The sequence below is a fragment of the Tamandua tetradactyla genome, chromosome 5, assembly GCF_023851605.1.
Source record: "Tamandua tetradactyla isolate mTamTet1 chromosome 5, mTamTet1.pri, whole genome shotgun sequence".
Lineage (NCBI taxonomy): Eukaryota > Metazoa > Chordata > Mammalia > Pilosa > Myrmecophagidae > Tamandua > Tamandua tetradactyla.
Genome location: NC_135331.1, coordinates 171,491,115 through 171,508,315, shown reverse-complemented (window position 1 = coordinate 171,508,315; position 17,201 = coordinate 171,491,115). Strand labels below are relative to the sequence as shown.

The 17,201-nt window shown below is 36.3% G+C and overlaps 1 long non-coding RNA gene across 1 annotated transcript in view; it reads right to left on the bottom strand.

The window, feature by feature from the left end:
- The window catches only part of LOC143685085 (uncharacterized), a 178,153-nt gene that overhangs the window by 76,125 nt on the left and 84,827 nt on the right, over positions 1-17,201 (bottom strand). The window lies entirely within an intron of this gene.

Genomic DNA, 17,201 nt, shown 5'->3' with positions numbered 1-17,201 from the left:
GCCACACCCTCATGATCCAGTGGGGCACAGGGTAGAGTACACGGAAGTCTTGACCCAGTGGTAGGCAATGATTAGTCCTAGACAGAGCACTGGTCTAGTCCTAGCAAACAAATCTTAAAAACAAGACACAAAAGGATCAAATAATCTCCACATAACTATGTCTCACAATAAAAATCACAAACAGATACAGGAATAGAAAAATATCCAGCACCCAAAAAAGGTAAAGTTCACAATATCTGCAATCCAACAAAAATATCAGTCATGCAAAGAAGTGCAAAAATGAGACCTATAATAGAGATATTAATAAATCAATTGAAAGCAACACAAAACTGAAACACATGCCAGAATTAGCAAACAAGGGCATTTAAATAGTTATTATAACTGCATTGCATATGCTCACAAAGGTAAATAAAGATGGAAAATATAAAAGAATCAGGCTGAAATTCTTGAGATGAAAACAACATCCAAGTTCAACAAACCCTGAGCACAAGTATCTTGAAGAAAATATACCATTTTTCCATTAAAATGGTGGTTGATAAAAATCATTTGTTGATGCCTCTCATCAGTTAGTGTTTTTTCTATTGTCAATTTATCAAGCATTTTTGCATGCATGTCTGTTGTTTCATCAAATTTTTTTCTGCACTTATTTAGAAACTATGGGGTTTTTTTTCTCCTCTAATTTGTTAATCTAACTGAAATATTTATCAAGTTTTTCTGTTAAAACACATTTGTATTCCTGGAATACATTCAATTTGATCATGACATTTTCATTTTAGACAACAGTGGATTTTGTCTGTCAATATTTAGCCTAAGGGTTGTTGGGTTTTTTTTTTTTTTGTAATTGTATTCATTAGTGGGATTTATCTGTAATATTCTCTCAGATAATGCTCATCTGATTTGTTTATTAAGAATATGTTCAATTTGTAGAATGATTCGGAGCTTTCTTTTCTCTCTTCTTCAAATCTGTCAAAGGGTTTGAACAAGATTGGAATTATTCAGTCCTTGTTTATTTGATGGAATGGAGCTATAACACTGTCAAGCTATGGGGATTTTTTTTGGTAGAAAGATTTTTAGTTACTGATAAAATTTCTAAATTACAGAATTAACTTTTCTGTTTCTTCTTGATTTCATTTATATAAATCATATTTTATAAATATTTGTTCATTCCATTAATTTTCTCAATTTACTAGCATAAAGATATCCGTAAGTTTTTAATTTTTATCCCTGCTGAATTAGTTATTCCTGCTTTTGACTCTAATAGTTTTACTTTCGCCTTCCTCTTTTTGCTTGCTCAGTCTCACTAGAGATGTTTTTAACTTCAAAAATCCCAAATTCGGCTTTGTTAATCCCCTAAATCATTCACTATTTTTCTGTTCTTACGTATATTATTCCCATTATTCATCTTTATCTGCATTCATTATAGTGTTATTCTAATTTTGTAGGTGAAAAGCTTTGCTTCTTAATTTTCAGTCTATCTTTTCTGATTATATAAAATCAAAGCCACAAATATTTATCCAAGCGTTCTAGCGTATCCTCAAGTTTCCACAGTGATTACCTTAATCATCACTCAGCTTTAAGCGTTTTCTAATGCAGATTTTTTGAACTGCGGGTTATAGATGTGTTTTTAATTTCTAAGTGCATGGAATTTCCTCTTTATAATAAATTGGTTTCAAACATCTGACATTCTAGTCATCCATGCTTTGTGCTCAGAAAGAATGGGCAGCCTCCACTTGCCGGGTGCAGCATGCTATAGCAACCTTGCTCAAAGACTCAATACACCAAAAATTTTTGTCTTATTCATTAACAACTATTGAGAGAGGTATGATAAGATAACCAGGTAATAGGCTGAAATATCAATTTTTATTTTTTTAGGTGTTTTACTATGAATATACATACTTATATTCATTCTTGTGATTTGAAACCTGTATCATTATATAGTGTACCTCTTTTCCTTAGTTTGTTTTGTCTGATGTTAAAATTGAGCTTCATTTATTTATTATTTGCCTATTGCCTTTTAGCACAATTTCCAATCTTTCTTTTAAATTGTGTTTTATGTCACTTGTATATGGCATATATATGTACATCATTTTATGCAGTGTAACACGCTCTGCCTTTTAATTAGCCTATTTTATTTATTATGCTTACCAATAAATTGGCATGTTTCCACCAGAGTATTTTCTGTTTTCCAACTGGGTACTTTTTCTATTTCTTTATTTTCTACTTCCTTATCATCTATTAGATCAGAATTTTTTTCTCATTAGATTTTTCCCTCTACTGATTTGAGATAGACACATTCAGTGTTTTTAGTCATTACCTTTTATTCATTCCACAGATTATCCACTATGTACCTAACAATTTTCTAGGAACTAGTAATATGACACTAGTGATGGAATGGGAGGTAGATAGATAATAAGTAAAATGTATAATATATCAGAAGGCAATAAGTACTTAATAAACAGGATAAGGGATTGGTTGTCTTTTGGGAGGGGGCTTACTATTTTAGATGAGGTGATAAGAAATGCATTGCATAGGTAACATTTGAGCACAGATACATAAGTTGTCGAGGAGAAAGCTGTGCAGGTATCTGATAAAAGCAGCACCAAAAATTGAAGTAGAGAAAAAACATTATATCCATGCCAGGACCTTTAAGGAATTTCTTCATTCAGTAGGGTGTATGGTTCAGGGTAGAAGCAGGTACATGGAGCTGACTCACAACTCCTCTGCTTGTGAAAATAAGAATGTTGGGGAAATAAATGGAGATATCTCAGAAGAACCCTACATCACATCTGCAATTTGACAAGTTAAATGCAAGCAGTGGGGCAGGTAGCCAAAACAAACAAATTCAGTGCAGCAGGGATTTCTTACAGGCTAAAACAAATCAACAACCTGTGTGGTGTGGCTTCCTTCCAGAGCAGAGATCCCTCACAGCAACCAATATAAAACCAAGTTACACAGAATAATAACCATGGTTGATTTTCCAAAGATGGAAACTTAGAGTCCTAAAATCCACTGAAATAAACAAGGGAAAATAATGTATTAAAAAATAACAGGAATTTGTTTATTGAGAGTAATAGTTGAGTACTTTATTACATTCTACTTCCCCTTTCCCCTGGAATGCCTAGAAAAGCTATTCAAAAATGCACACATACACACATGTATACACATACACATCTGTTGATAAGCATAGCAAGCTATTCAATCAGCTAGGACTTGAGGGACAAGGACCCTGGAGAGAAAGAATGGTCATTGGAGAAATCCTAATATTATGCCTTACTTTTTCAGTCTTGATTTGTAAATAGCTAAACAGAATAGCTGAGAAGAAACGAGAAACTTAGCAGTGCTACTGCAAAAAAAATGTGGGACTGGACAGACAAAAATTCAAGCATAGAACACACAGAGTTTGTACTAAAGAGGTCTTTACAATAACTGTGATGAATATATTCAGTGTACAGATGTCAAGATAGAGAATTTCACCAGAAATCCAAAATCTATTAAAAAAAGAATTTTAGACCTGAAAAATACAATAGATGAATTTGAAAACTTAACAGATAGATTTAGCAGATTAGATACAGCATTAAAGAAGCAGTTAAAATCGGATTGGTATACTGAAAAAAGAAGCCAATAGACAATAGGCAGGCTGAAAGAAAGAGAGCAAAAAAAAGGATAAAAATGTACACAAGAAGTGTAACAGCCAAATAGGACTTGGGTCGTCCATTTTTTTTCCGTCAAGCACTATACAGTTAATATTTTGGGCATGTGGGCCTTCTGGTCTCTGTCCCAACTACTCACTCTGCAATCAGAGCACAAAAGCAGCACAGACAATACATAAATCATGAATGCGGGTGTGTTCCAATGAATTTTATTTACAAAAACTGGTGGTGGGGTTAATTTGGCTCTTGAGTCATAATTTGGTGACCCCAGATATGGAACACAGTGGAAAAATCTGATACACATACAGTTCAATTTCCTGAAGGAGAGGATACATAAAATGGGAAAGAAGCAATCTTCGGAGAAACATTAAATGAGAAATTTCCGAAATCAGCAAAAGACATCACACCACAGATTCAGTAATCCCCACAAACCATATGAAGGCTCACCACAGGAAAGGTGATAAACTAAAAACAATGAGAAAAGCTGGAAAGCAGGCATTTTAAAAAGCACCTTTAATGGAGCAACAATACTGCTGAGCTGCTTTTACAATTGAAACAGTGGAAACCAGAAGACAAGGAATGTGATCTTTAAACTTGCTACTAGAGACTAATTCCAAGCCTAGAATTAGACAGCCATCAAAAATATCCACCAAAGCCAAAGGCAGGAAACATTTCCAAACAAACAAAATCTGAAGAACATCACCAACACATGAAAAGTAAAAGAAATAAATACTAAAGAGAACTCTTCAAGCAGCAGGTAATGTTCACAAACGGAAGGATGAAAATTTCATAGAGATATAGGTTAAATATGTGTATAAATCTATATGAAAATTGACAGTGTAAAACTGTAATGATTTATTGTGATGATTACATGTAGAAACACAACATGAAAATCTTAACACAAGAAAACAACATGAAACGACACAAAATTTTGGAGGCACAAAAGGAGTTAATAGGTTCTATTTTTTTATTGTTCAGTGATAAAAATTTTTTTATATTTAATGCTAATCAACCAAAGATACATGCTGTGGTGGTTAAGTTCATGTGTCAACTTCTCTAGGTTATGGTGTCCAGTTGTTTGGTCAAGCAAGCTCTAGCCTGATTGTTACTGGGGGGTGTTTTATAGGTGAATTTTCACATAGTCAGTTAATTGCATCCACAGTTTATTACAATCAGCAATGAGGAGATTCTCTTCATCCAATGAATTGGAAGTCTTAAAGCCAGAACTGAGGATTTCAGAAGTAAGAATTTCTATCTCTACTTCAGCCAGTAAGCTTTTCCTTCAGAATTCAACATAATGTTCATCAGGGTTTCCACTTGTAGCCTGCCCTATGGAATTCAGCCTTTTAATCCCCATGGTAACATGAGCCAATTCCAATAATCGATCTCAATATTTCACATATATATATTATATCCTGTTGGTTCTTTATGTTTCTCTGGAGAACCCTAATACACATGCCATAATCTCTTGTGCAATAATTTAAAAAATGTAAAATAATACATAAATAAAAAATGAATAGAAAGGATAAATGGAATGATTTTTAAAAGGATAATGAAAGCCCATGAAGTGGAACACCCTACAGAGTCAGAATGAGGGCTAAACTACCTAGCAACGAGAATAAGTCAAGAGGGACATCAGAAGGAAGAACAAAGAGACAAAGAAAAATCTGAAAAAGCCCCTGCAGAAATGACAAAAAGCTTAAGGAGAATGTGATAGATAGATATCAGGATGAGAATGGTGATGGAGTGAGGTGGGAAAAGGGTAGGAGAAGACAAGAACAGGGGAAAAGGGGAGGTGGAGTAGGTATGTGGACTGTGTATGAAAAGGAGAATTATTGAAGAAATAGAAAAATATTTAAAAGATTTATCTAGGAGATTTTATCATATGAAACTACCTTCTCTATCATCAATGAATTCTTATAAGAATCCTCATTAATCACCAGAACTTTTGAGTTGGATTTGTTGCATGTAGATGCAAGACCTTGTGAGTCTGACTCGAAGATATTTGGTGAGTAAGCCCACAACCTGCCTGCCCAAAGTGCAGGTACATATATGTACATTACCTTTGAAGAAACTATCATCTGAGGTTTTAACTTGGAGCTCTTACCTGCACCTCAGATTAGATAAATCTAGATCTCAATCAAGTGTGCAGTCTCAATAGGACTGCCAAACTGTGGGTTTATGGTCTAAGGGAATAAATGCAGAAATTCAGGGTGTGTGATGACCTTAGGTCAGAAGAAAATAGTAGACATCCCTCTGAGATAGGACTTATAAAGTTGTTAGGAGATGAGGTTGGAGATACTCTCTCTGAAGCTAGGTGTTCAGATAATCAGTAATGTACAGCTTGATATAAGCTCCCCAGAGTAAAAATGTCCATAAATAACTCCTTAGTGAAATTGCAAGCAGAAAATTGGAATTTAATCCAGACTCCAAAGTCATACGCTTTCTTAAGACTTTGGAAATTTTCCATGGAAGGGCGGAGGACAACTGTAACAGATATTCGTTGATGTATTGGTCCCAACCTTTGAATTATAATTTAATAAATCCCCAGAATTTTAAAGTGGTGGGAGGACTCAGAGACCAAGAAGCACTGGAGAGTAATTGCCTGGTTTCATACTACTTTATTTGGAATTGTATTATATTGAAAGCTCCAAATAGCCCTCAAGTAAAAACACAATGAAGTCGAGATCAACAGAGCATTTATGTTGAGTTAATTACTACAAGGTAGCAAAAAAGACATAATCTATATGTGTTTTATAGATTTTTATATAGCAAACTAAGATGGTGTTGTATAGGATCTGGAGAATCAGGAAGGGCTGGATCAAGTCCTTCAGCTAAGAAAATAGAACAAATTTACTCCTCTCTCTTCTCTAACTGAAGCTACTTTAATAAGAACACTTTAAGATGGGTGCAGAGGGAGGAAGACTGAACATCATTATAAGAATGATAGCACTGGTTAAAACTTGGGAAACTAAAGGTGAGGCAGGTATAAAACAATCCCCTCAAGTTGACTTCTTGACAAACAAGCCTCAAGGGTATAGATGTTTCCTATCCCAAAGGTTCCTCAAAGCTAACTAGGTCTGAGCTGGTGATGTTTCTACTTTATTTTCTATATGCCAGGCAAGACTGGTTACCAAGGGGTCATTGTTACAATTTATATTTTAGGTAGACCCAAACATCTGGTCAATAATTTCAGGAAGAAATCCAAGGCTACATAGGATTCTTCAAAGGGTATACATCTCTGCAGTTGTTTTGGTTCTGCAAGGAGACATAGATTGTATAAAATGATAGCATGAGGAAAGTTCATTAGAAAATTCATGGTTATCATCCTTTAGAGGAGGAGAAATCAGTGAGGGAAAGACTAAGAGATGAGGTCCCACTTACAACAACAACTTTGCATTCTTACATAAATGTATTGTTCCCACAAGAGTTCAAATCCCCCCACTGACTTCTTGATGCACATACAATAACCTCTGATTTATCCAAAATTTTGGAATGGGAATTCTACCCTCAAGGCTTAGGTACTCTAGTAGAAGATTTGCTCTTACCGAGTTGCAGTGAGTTAAAGGGCTTGCTCTGACTCACTATTGCTACATAATAAACAACCCTAAAACATAATTGCTTAAACACTGATAACTTTTGTGTTGCTCATAAATCTATAATTTGAGCACAGATTTGTGAGAACTGCTCCTCTCTGCTCTACTTGTTAATTGGTATAGCTTGAAGTCAGGGACTGGAATCACCAGAAGTTTCATTTACATGTCTAGTGGTTGATGCTGGATTCAGCTGGGACCTCCACTAGGGCTGTGACAAGAATACCTAGTCTCCGAACTCACCCAATATCTTTTATGGGAGCATTAAGAGATAATTTTCTACAGGTCCCGTGTGTTTCTGTGAGTTTTACAAACAGAGACACTGACTGCCTTTTTCCAGACTATCTTTTCCTGAATGTTTATATAACCAACAGCATTGGATGCTAGAGATACTGTCACCCTCCTGAGAAATGGGCAAGCACACTTATTTTTCAGTATATTAAAGATAATGTATCTCTCCAGAGGAAAAAGGCATGCTTAACTGACCATTGTAAAAGACTTGGGTTTCCTAAGCTCAGGATTCCTCCCCTATAATCCAACCCACTATTTTTGTAAATGCCACCTGTTCATCTTTGTATTTCTCTGTGCAACTTAGTACTTGAGGAATTGAAGAACCATAAATGATGATATTGTATCTAATGTTATTGTTGTCGGTTGTAAAATCCGTTGTTGCCCCAAACCGCTCAAGACATTTGCCAACATCTATGAAACTGTGGCAAGCTAACTTGTTAGGCTAAAAGTAGGTTAAACTCTTCAGTTTTTCACCTAAGATGAAAAGGTGAGACAATTGGATACTCCCTTTTGATGGGAAGAATGTCAAAGAATTTGCAAAGATGTTTTCAGATCACCAGAGGATCCACTGGAGTATACATCACACAGATAATGCTGGACTACTACATAATAGGGGGAATAGCTGTGCAGAGGGTCAGTGAAAAGAGGAATGGAGGTGGAAGTCAATGGGAAACAACAGTCAAGAGGAAGTCAGAAGAGTCCAAACAATTTGGTGCACAAATTATGAAAAAGCTCTGGGAAAAATATTTAGTTAAAAACTCATGACAGGTGGTGTGACAGTGGCTTAGTGGCAGAACTTTTGCCTGCCATGCTGGAGACCTGGGTTCGATACCCAGTGCTTACCCATGCAAAAAAAAGAAGAAAAAATTTTATGACTAATTCAAGAGTTTGAAAGGCTGATTTTCACCTTTTCCTAGTACATAAACTAGGCCAGTGGCATAAGACATTTGGAAAGCAATATGATCTACACAATTCCATTTTCTGAACAGCTGAATCTCACCTCTTTAGAGTTCAAAAATATAGAAAATTTAATCACTAAAAACACTATCTAAATTGTTCTGCATGTTTGTGTGCCTTTAAAAACTGTATTCTAAATATAATCATGTTTCCATTGATGATTTTGTTGTCATTGCAATTGTCACTGTTGTGCTTTGGTTTCCAGATAATCTCAGCTGTCAGACTGGCATCTGTCAATTCTGATGTTAGCGTATATGCTTCTCAAAGGCTCCTCCTTTCCAAAGAGAAGCTTTTATTATTAATCGGCATAAAGAATAACATTTAAAAATCATTACAGTTTTAAAGCACACTGACATGTACAGTTCCTTTGCCCCCCACACAAAGCTGTGGGTGACAGCAAAGGAATAATTATATTAATTTTACAGAAAAGAACATCAAGGGTTAGGAAAAGTGAATGGCTTGCCCATGATTAAATGACCGCTGGGGGAAGAAACCAAGCATAACTTATAAATTTTGTTTTGATACTTTTTCTACTATATCAAACTGCTACTCTAGAAAGTTCCATGTTGGAGGAAGAAGTATTCAAATATTGTATTTCTCAGGTTTTGTAGAAGATAGATCAGTTGCTTGAAGTCTGCTTCTCCTTCATAGTTCTCTGATTTGCTCAAGATGAATAAGGTGACCAAGTTGAGCAAGATAGCAGCATAGGGAGGTGTGGAATTTAGTTAGTCCTCTAGAGCAGCCAGTAAATAGCATAATATGTCTGGAACAACTATTTGGGGGACATCTGAGATCAGACACACATCATACACCTGCCTGAAGTGGGTGGAAGAGCTGAGATCACAGCAGGGAACCTTAGTAAAGCCCCCCAAATGCAGTCTGGTGCCCCACCCCCACTAGCACAGCAGGCTGTTGGAGAAAAAGAGGCAGTTCTCTGTTGGAAGCAAGGGAAGGTAGCTCAACAAAGCTACAACTGCAATTTTAATTAACAAATTTTGAACTGTTAAATATGAGCTCTGAGCACAGATAAACCCTGAGAAATCTGGAAAGAAACCCAGAGGTCTCTTCTGGCAGAGAGGAAATGGGGCTGACAAAGAAAAAACAAAGAGGCCTTTGGAGGTGGCCAAGCACAGAATACTGGAAAAGGGCTGTGTCCCGAGAAAAGGGGTCCATACAGTCAGGTACCAACTCTGGCTCTTGACTGGAAAACCTTGGTGCCCAGCAATGCTCTTTCTCTTTTGTTTTTTTAAGTACTCTAAGTAGCTCATTAGAGAAAGCCTCAGGCATTTTCAATTGTCAGTGCTGACCCAGGCAAGGGCAAAGTTACCATAGGTCTGAGAGACAAAGCAATAAATCAAGTGAAGGAGATAATTCCCTAAAAGGCTTATCTTCCCCAAGAAAGGGAGGACAGGACATACCAAAATGGCAGCCCTCCTTTAGAGAATTCAGATCCCAGGGGCTGGGAATCAGAAACAACTTAAACTTAAAAGCTACACCCCTGGAAGTCTGAGAATTAAAGATTCCACGTGACTTTATGTCAGCGGGAGCTGAGAGCTGACAAATCCCACCCACTAGGCAAAATAGGAAAAGCACAGAGTCTAGAGGCTGCATAGGAAAGTCAGACAATCTGCTGGGTCTCATCCTCAGAGAAACTTGATACTGATTACACCCTCCTCCTGAGACTTGGGCCTGCCTTGTCTGGGAAAATCTGATTGGGATCAATCCTATCTAGGAAAATCCTCCTCAAAAAAAGTCCTATGTGGGCAGGGCAAGTACCAGAAAAGCAAGAGCTGAATAATTCTGATCAGTTAAGCTATTCTGGAGGGCTAGAATAAGTTGAACTGAATGCCAAAGAATAGATAGAGAATAAAGCCAACTAACAAGAAAAGCCTAGGTAAAAGAGAGAAACCAAACTCCAGAATAAACTAATTAAGGAAATCAAGTGCCTAGACACCAGCAAAAAATTACAAGTCATACTAGGAATAATGAAGATATGGCCCAGTCAAAGGAACAAACTAACACCTTAAATAAGATACAGGAGTTGAAACAACTAATTAAAGGTGTTCAAAGAAGCATGCTGAAACAATTTAAAAATTAAATCAGTGAGTTGAAGGAATATATGGCAAAAGAGATGAAGGATATAAAGAAGAGATTGGGGGACCATAAAGAACTCCAAAGCTTGAAAAAACAAATGGCAGAACTTATGAGAATGAAAGGCACAATAGAAGAGATGAAAAACAAAAACAAAAACAATGGAGACTTACAAGAGCAGATTTGAAGAGTCAGAAGAAGAAAGGATTAGTAAACTAGAGGACAGGACATCTGAAATCCAATATACAAAAGAAAATATAGGGAAAAAATGGAAAAATATGAGCAGGGTCTCAGGGAATTGGATGATAATATGAAGTGTATGAATGTACATGATATGAGTTTTTCAGAAGAAGAAAAGGGAAAGGGGGCAGAAGGAATAATGGAGGAAATAATCACTGAAAATTTCCCAAATCTTATGAAAGACATAAAGTTACAAGCCTATGAAGTGCAGCATACCCCAAATAGAATAGATCTAAATAGACCTACTCCAAGGCATTAATTAATCTGATTGTCAAATGTCAAAACAGAGAGAATTCTGAAAACAGCAAGAATAAAGCAATCCATTATATCCAACTAAGCTCAATAAGACTATGTAAGGATTTATCTGCAGAAACCATAGAGACAAGAAGGTAGTGGTATGATATATATAAAATGCTGAAAGAGAAAAACTGTCAACCAGGAATTTTATATCCAATGAAACTGTCCTTCAAAAATGAGGGGGAGGGCGGGCCGCGGTGGCTCAGCGGGCAAAGTGCTTGCCTGCTATGCCGGAGGACCTCGGTTCGATTCCCGGCCCCAGCCCATGTAACAAAAACGGAGAAACAGAATACAATAAAACAAGAAAATGTTTAAAAATGTTTCCCTTTCTTCCTTCCTTCCTTCCTTCTATCCTTCCTTCCTTCTCTCTGTAAAAAAAAAAAAAAAAAAAAAAAAAATGAGGGGGAGTTTAAAATATTTTCAGACAGACACTGAGAGAGTTTGTGAACAAGAGACCTGCCCTACCAAGAATACTGAAGGGATCACTATAGGCAGATAGGAAAAGACAGGAGAGAGACATCTAGAGAAGGGTATAGAAATGAAAACTATCTGCAAGAATAAAAAGATAGAGGAAAAATAATATAATGATAAATCAGAATAAAGTCATGACACACAGAACAAATGTGGATGAACCTTGAGGACATTATGTTGAGTGAAATTAGCCAGAAACAAAAGGACAAATACTATATAGTCTCATTAATATGAACTAACATTAATGAGTGAACTTTGAGAGTTACAATAGAGAACACAGATTATCAGGAGGTAAAAGAAGGTGGAATTTGGGCATCTTATGCTGGAGGGGTACAGAATATTCAACATGATTGATTATAAAGATCCAGAAATCTATAGCACAATATTCTCTGACAGTAGCACAATATTGTAAATACGTTGGAATAAAGTTGAGTGTGAGTATGGTTGAAAGAGGAAGGCTAGGGACTTGTATGATACCAGAAGGAAAGAAAAGGAGATAAAAGATAAAAACTGGGACTGTATATCATAGTGATACCTGGAGTGGACAATGATGGTGGTTAAATGTACAAGTAGAATTTTTTTTACATGAGGGAGAACAAATTAATGTCAACACTGTAAGGTATTGAATATGGGATGATATATGAAAAAATACAATCAACGCAAACTAGGGTTCTTAGGTAACAGCAACATTGAAATATATTCCATTAAATATTACAAAAGCAATATACCAAAACTAAATGTCAATAAGAGGATCATATGAAGGAGGGATATTAGATTCTTGGCAGTGGTGTTGTTTATTTTTTTTTTTTATTTTTTTTATTTTTCTTTTTTTTCCTTCTTCTTTCTTTGTGGAAGAAATGAAAATGCCATCATACAGATTGTGGTGTTGAGTGCATAACTACATGATTTTACCAGGAATCATTGATTGTTTACTTAGGATGGACTGTATGGTGTGTGAATAAAACTGTTTAAAAATAAGCAGAAAGATACAAGTGCTGGAAAAGATGTAGGGAGAAAGATACACCTATTCACTGTTGATAGGGAAGTAGAGAGGTGCAGCTGCTCTGGAGGGCAGTGTGGTGGTTCCACAGAAATCTAAGCATAATGTTGCTGTATGATCCTGCAACCCCATTATTTTGTATGTACTTGGAAGAACTGAAAGCAGAGACATGATTGGACATTTGAACACAGGTGTTTATCATGGCAGTATTCACGATTTGTGATAGATAGAGGTAGTCAAAGGGTACAGCGACTTAGAAGGCGAACTGTGGTGTATACATACAATGGAATATTGACCCATTGCAAGAAGGAAGGAAGTTGTGTGGTATGCAGATAGATGAATGAACTTTGAGGACAGTATGCTGAGTGAAATAAACCAGAAACAAATATATATTATAATGCCATCGCAATGCCTTACTTATATGGACTAATATAATGTGCAAACTCTGAGAATTGAATTCAAGTGTATAGGTTATTAGAGGAAGGCTTATTGTAAAGACTCTTAGATTGTAAGCTAAGATTACAACTGTAATCTTAGATTATAGCAGCCACATCTATTTCTGAACTGTAACTGTTTTTTTTCCAAATTCTGAGATGTGGAGCTCTTTGTGTATAAACTGATGATTCCCTGGAACTTTGGGTATATGTGCAACACCTGAAACTCAGAGCTAGACTTCTGCTGCTGCTATAAAAGTCAGTATTAACCCATACAGAAACTGTTTAAAAACCTGAAAAAAGATATCAGACTTCAGTTACAGAAACAAATGAAGCTGATATGGTTAGGACTAAAGTAAATCAGACTGAAGGGTAAAGGATGATATTGACTGTATTTTAAAACTTCAACTTCTGTTTGAGACCAAAGGAAGATATGTTTATTTGATGCAAAATTTATATTTTCTGTAGTAAACTATCTAATTTAATTTGTATGGTTAGTTTATTTGAACACCATAATTACATGGAACCTTGAATAGGAAGTGAGGTCTTGTTGGTTTGTACACGTTAGTATGATGCCCTGATACATCCTAGATTAATCTGGGCAGAAGATGAAAAAGTATTTGCAAAATCCCTACAAGGGACTGGGGAATAATTTGGAAATATTAAACTCCCCACCTGGGGAAAACCTGATATTCTTTTTTTTTTTTTTTTTTTTTTTTAAAGGAAAGACAGAGAGAAGGAAGGAAGGAAGGAAGAAAGGGAAACATTTTTTAAACATTTTCTTGTTTTATTGTATTCTGTTTCTCCGTTTTTGTTACATGGGCTGGGGCCGGGAATCGAACCGAGGTCCTCCGGCATAGCAGGCAAGCACTTTGCCCGCTGAGCCACCGCGGCCCGCCCTAAAACCTGATATTCTTGCAAGCACGGGGTACTACCAATTTAGTAGGCCAAGCCCTCAGTTTTAGGACTTGTCCTTATGAAACTCATTCCTGCAAAGGAGAAGCTAAGCCTACTTATACTTATGCCTAAGAATCACCCCCCAGAGAACCTCTTTTGTTGCTCAGATGTGGTCACTTTCTCTAAGCCAACTCTGCAGGTAAATTCACTGCACCCACCCCCCACCATGTGAAACATGATTCCCAGTTTGGCAATGTGGGATCTGATTTCTGGGGATGAGCTTGGCCCTGATTTTGTGGGATTAAGAAAGGCTTCTTGACCAAGAGGAGGAAACAAAATAAAATTTCAGTGGCTGAGAGATTTCAAGTAGAATTGAACCATGATGCATTATATAGATCTCGCTTTTCAGGTTTTGATGTATTGGAGTAACTAGAGGGGAATGCTTGAAACTGTTAAACTGTAATCCAGTAGCCTTAATGCTTAAAGAGGACTGTATAACTATATACCTTTTATGGTGTGTCTGTGTGATTGTGAAAACCTTGTGGCTGACACTCTATCCAGTGTATGGACAGATGAATCAGAAAATAAAGACAAAAATAAATAAATGGGGGGATGGGGAGATGGATATTTTGGGTGCTTTTTTACTTTTATTTCTATTTTTATTCTTATTCTTATTGCTTTTGGAGTAATGTTAAAAATTGATGATAAGGAGGAATACACAACTATATGACACTGTGAGTCATTGATTATATACTTTAGATGAGTATATGGTATGTGACTATATCGCAATAAAATTGCATTAAAAGATTTTAATGACTATGGGAACAATGGCAGAAACTCAGAAATCCAAGTTCTACCACATTGCTGACATTATATGAGAAGTGAATCACTAACACCACCATTCCTTGTAGTTCAGTGGTTAGAATGCCTGCCTTCCATGTGGGAGACCTGGGTTCGATTCCCAGACCATGCACACCCCCGCAAAAAAACCATCATTCCTTAACTGTCAGCAGCCAGATTAAGTTTAACAGAGGGCAGATGCTGGCATCTATATTTTTGTCCAATAGGCCAGTTATCTGGAATTACTCTTCCAGAAATTTCCATCACCACTCTACACAGCAGGTGTCAGAGAAAACTTGTCTCCTTCGAGAGAAAATGGGCCAGGAACAAGCAACTGAGATTATCAAAATCCTTAAACACAGATTTATATGTTTCTCATTCCATAGCATGAGTTAGTTTGCCCAATGAATCTTTCTGAAGAAAAGGAAATATAATGCACAAAAGTACCAGTAGAACTAGGACAGCTAATGATTAGAGAAAGCTACTCCTCATCAAACTAATGTTTTCCTCCCAACATACCCCAATGAGGATAAGATTGAATGTTAAAATCAGAATCCCATAGTATCTTTTCTTTAATTTTTTTTCACATGGGCAGGTACCAGGAAACATAGAATCTTGATTATAATTTTTTATATATTTTATATATGTATAAAATTTATATATATATATATTTATAATTTTATATATTATATGGACAAGTAAAAACATCCAGAGTGTGGTTACTTTAATCTCAAATAAACTTTCCTTCATAAATTTCAAATTTTAAAAAACACTATTAAGTATTATTAGGAAAATCATAATTGGATAAATATTTACATGGCAATTGAACTGAAGATTCTGATGACTAGAGTGGCAAAACTGGAGGTAACTCACTCTTAACATTTCTGCTTTAGCAAAAGTCTTTGTTTTTTGTTTTCCATCTTACTTTGCTAAAAATTGCAATTACCTATACCAAAAGTTGAAGTCTCATCTTCATTAGGATTGGAGCATTAAGTTTTCCCTAGTCTACTAAAACAAACTTAGCTTTACTAAATATGAACTGAGAGATTGTAATTTTGACTTTATTGGAAGACACTCATCTGTCCTTTCATCCACATCAAGCACTGATGGCCAACATCAGTATATTTTGGACAGTTTTTAATAGCTGTATGAACTAAAATTATTCTCTCAAATAGAGTCTACCTCATTCAGACGGTACAACAAAAAGTAAAAGGATACTGTCTTAGTTTGCCATAGCTGCTGCAACAAGTGCCACATAATGAGGCAACGAGCATTTATTGTTTTGAAAATCTAGAAGTCCAAAATCAAGATGTCAGCAAAACCATGCTTTCTCCCATAGGCAGAGTTCTGACAATGACAGTCCTCTGTCATATGACAATCTCTCTCTCTCTCTCTCCTCTCTGGTTTCTTCTTACTTCTGGCTTCTTCTTATGACTTACTCTGATTTACTATATCCTAATTCCTTCTCTTGATAAGGCCTCCAGTCATATGGTTTAAGGCTCACCTTGATGTTGCAGACATAATCAGAAACAGGACTATGTGGGCCCACTGCTTAAGGCAAGTTGCCTGCCTAGCTTTCCCAAGCTAGTAACTCAGTATGGCTTTTGTCTCTTGGCTTCCACTCAATCTAAGAAGCTAACTTAGGACCCACAATTCACAGTGTTCACCAAAAGCCATTACTTCTTTTCTTTCCTGGTCTCATTGCTAAACCCTCTTGCATATAAGCAAGGCCAGATGATTCATTCTTGCTCAATGGATGTGGACAGGAGTGATGAATATCTCCTCTGGGCCAAGGCAATAAAGCAAGACTGTGCTTTATCCACATGTGCTCCCTCACCTCTCACCTCATCTGCTAGCTGGATGAGTAGGAATCAGTGGAGAGCTCAAAAGGCTTCTGGGGATGGAGGAGTCAGTCACTGGATGAAAATACCTTGTTTACCTGAATCACTACCCATACTAGACTGTGACATAGCCAGAAGTAAACCTTAAGAGAATGTGTGTTAAGAGAATGAGATCACAAAGGTTGCCTGAAAAATAATTAATATTAAGTACCATAACTAATAAAATTATTACAAATAACAGAAGCTATTTTTTCTTTATAAAATCAACAGAAAGAATTAGTGGTGTCATCTTCTCAGGTGAGCTTTCATTGATCACCTATTCACCCCAAACTGGCACACCTACCCCCTTCCCTGCTGTATATTTCCCACAGCACATATCACCATCTGATATGCCATAAGTTAGACTTCATTTATGTATTGGTCTGCATCTCTCCATTAAAATGCAGATTCCATAGGGCAGCATTTTCTCTGTTTTGTCCACAATTTTACCCCCAGAACCTATAGTAGTGTCTGTCACATAATAGGTGCTCAAAAATTATTGGTTGTATATGTGTTGAAATGCAGTTTAACTCAGAAACTGTAAAATATCTAATCTTATT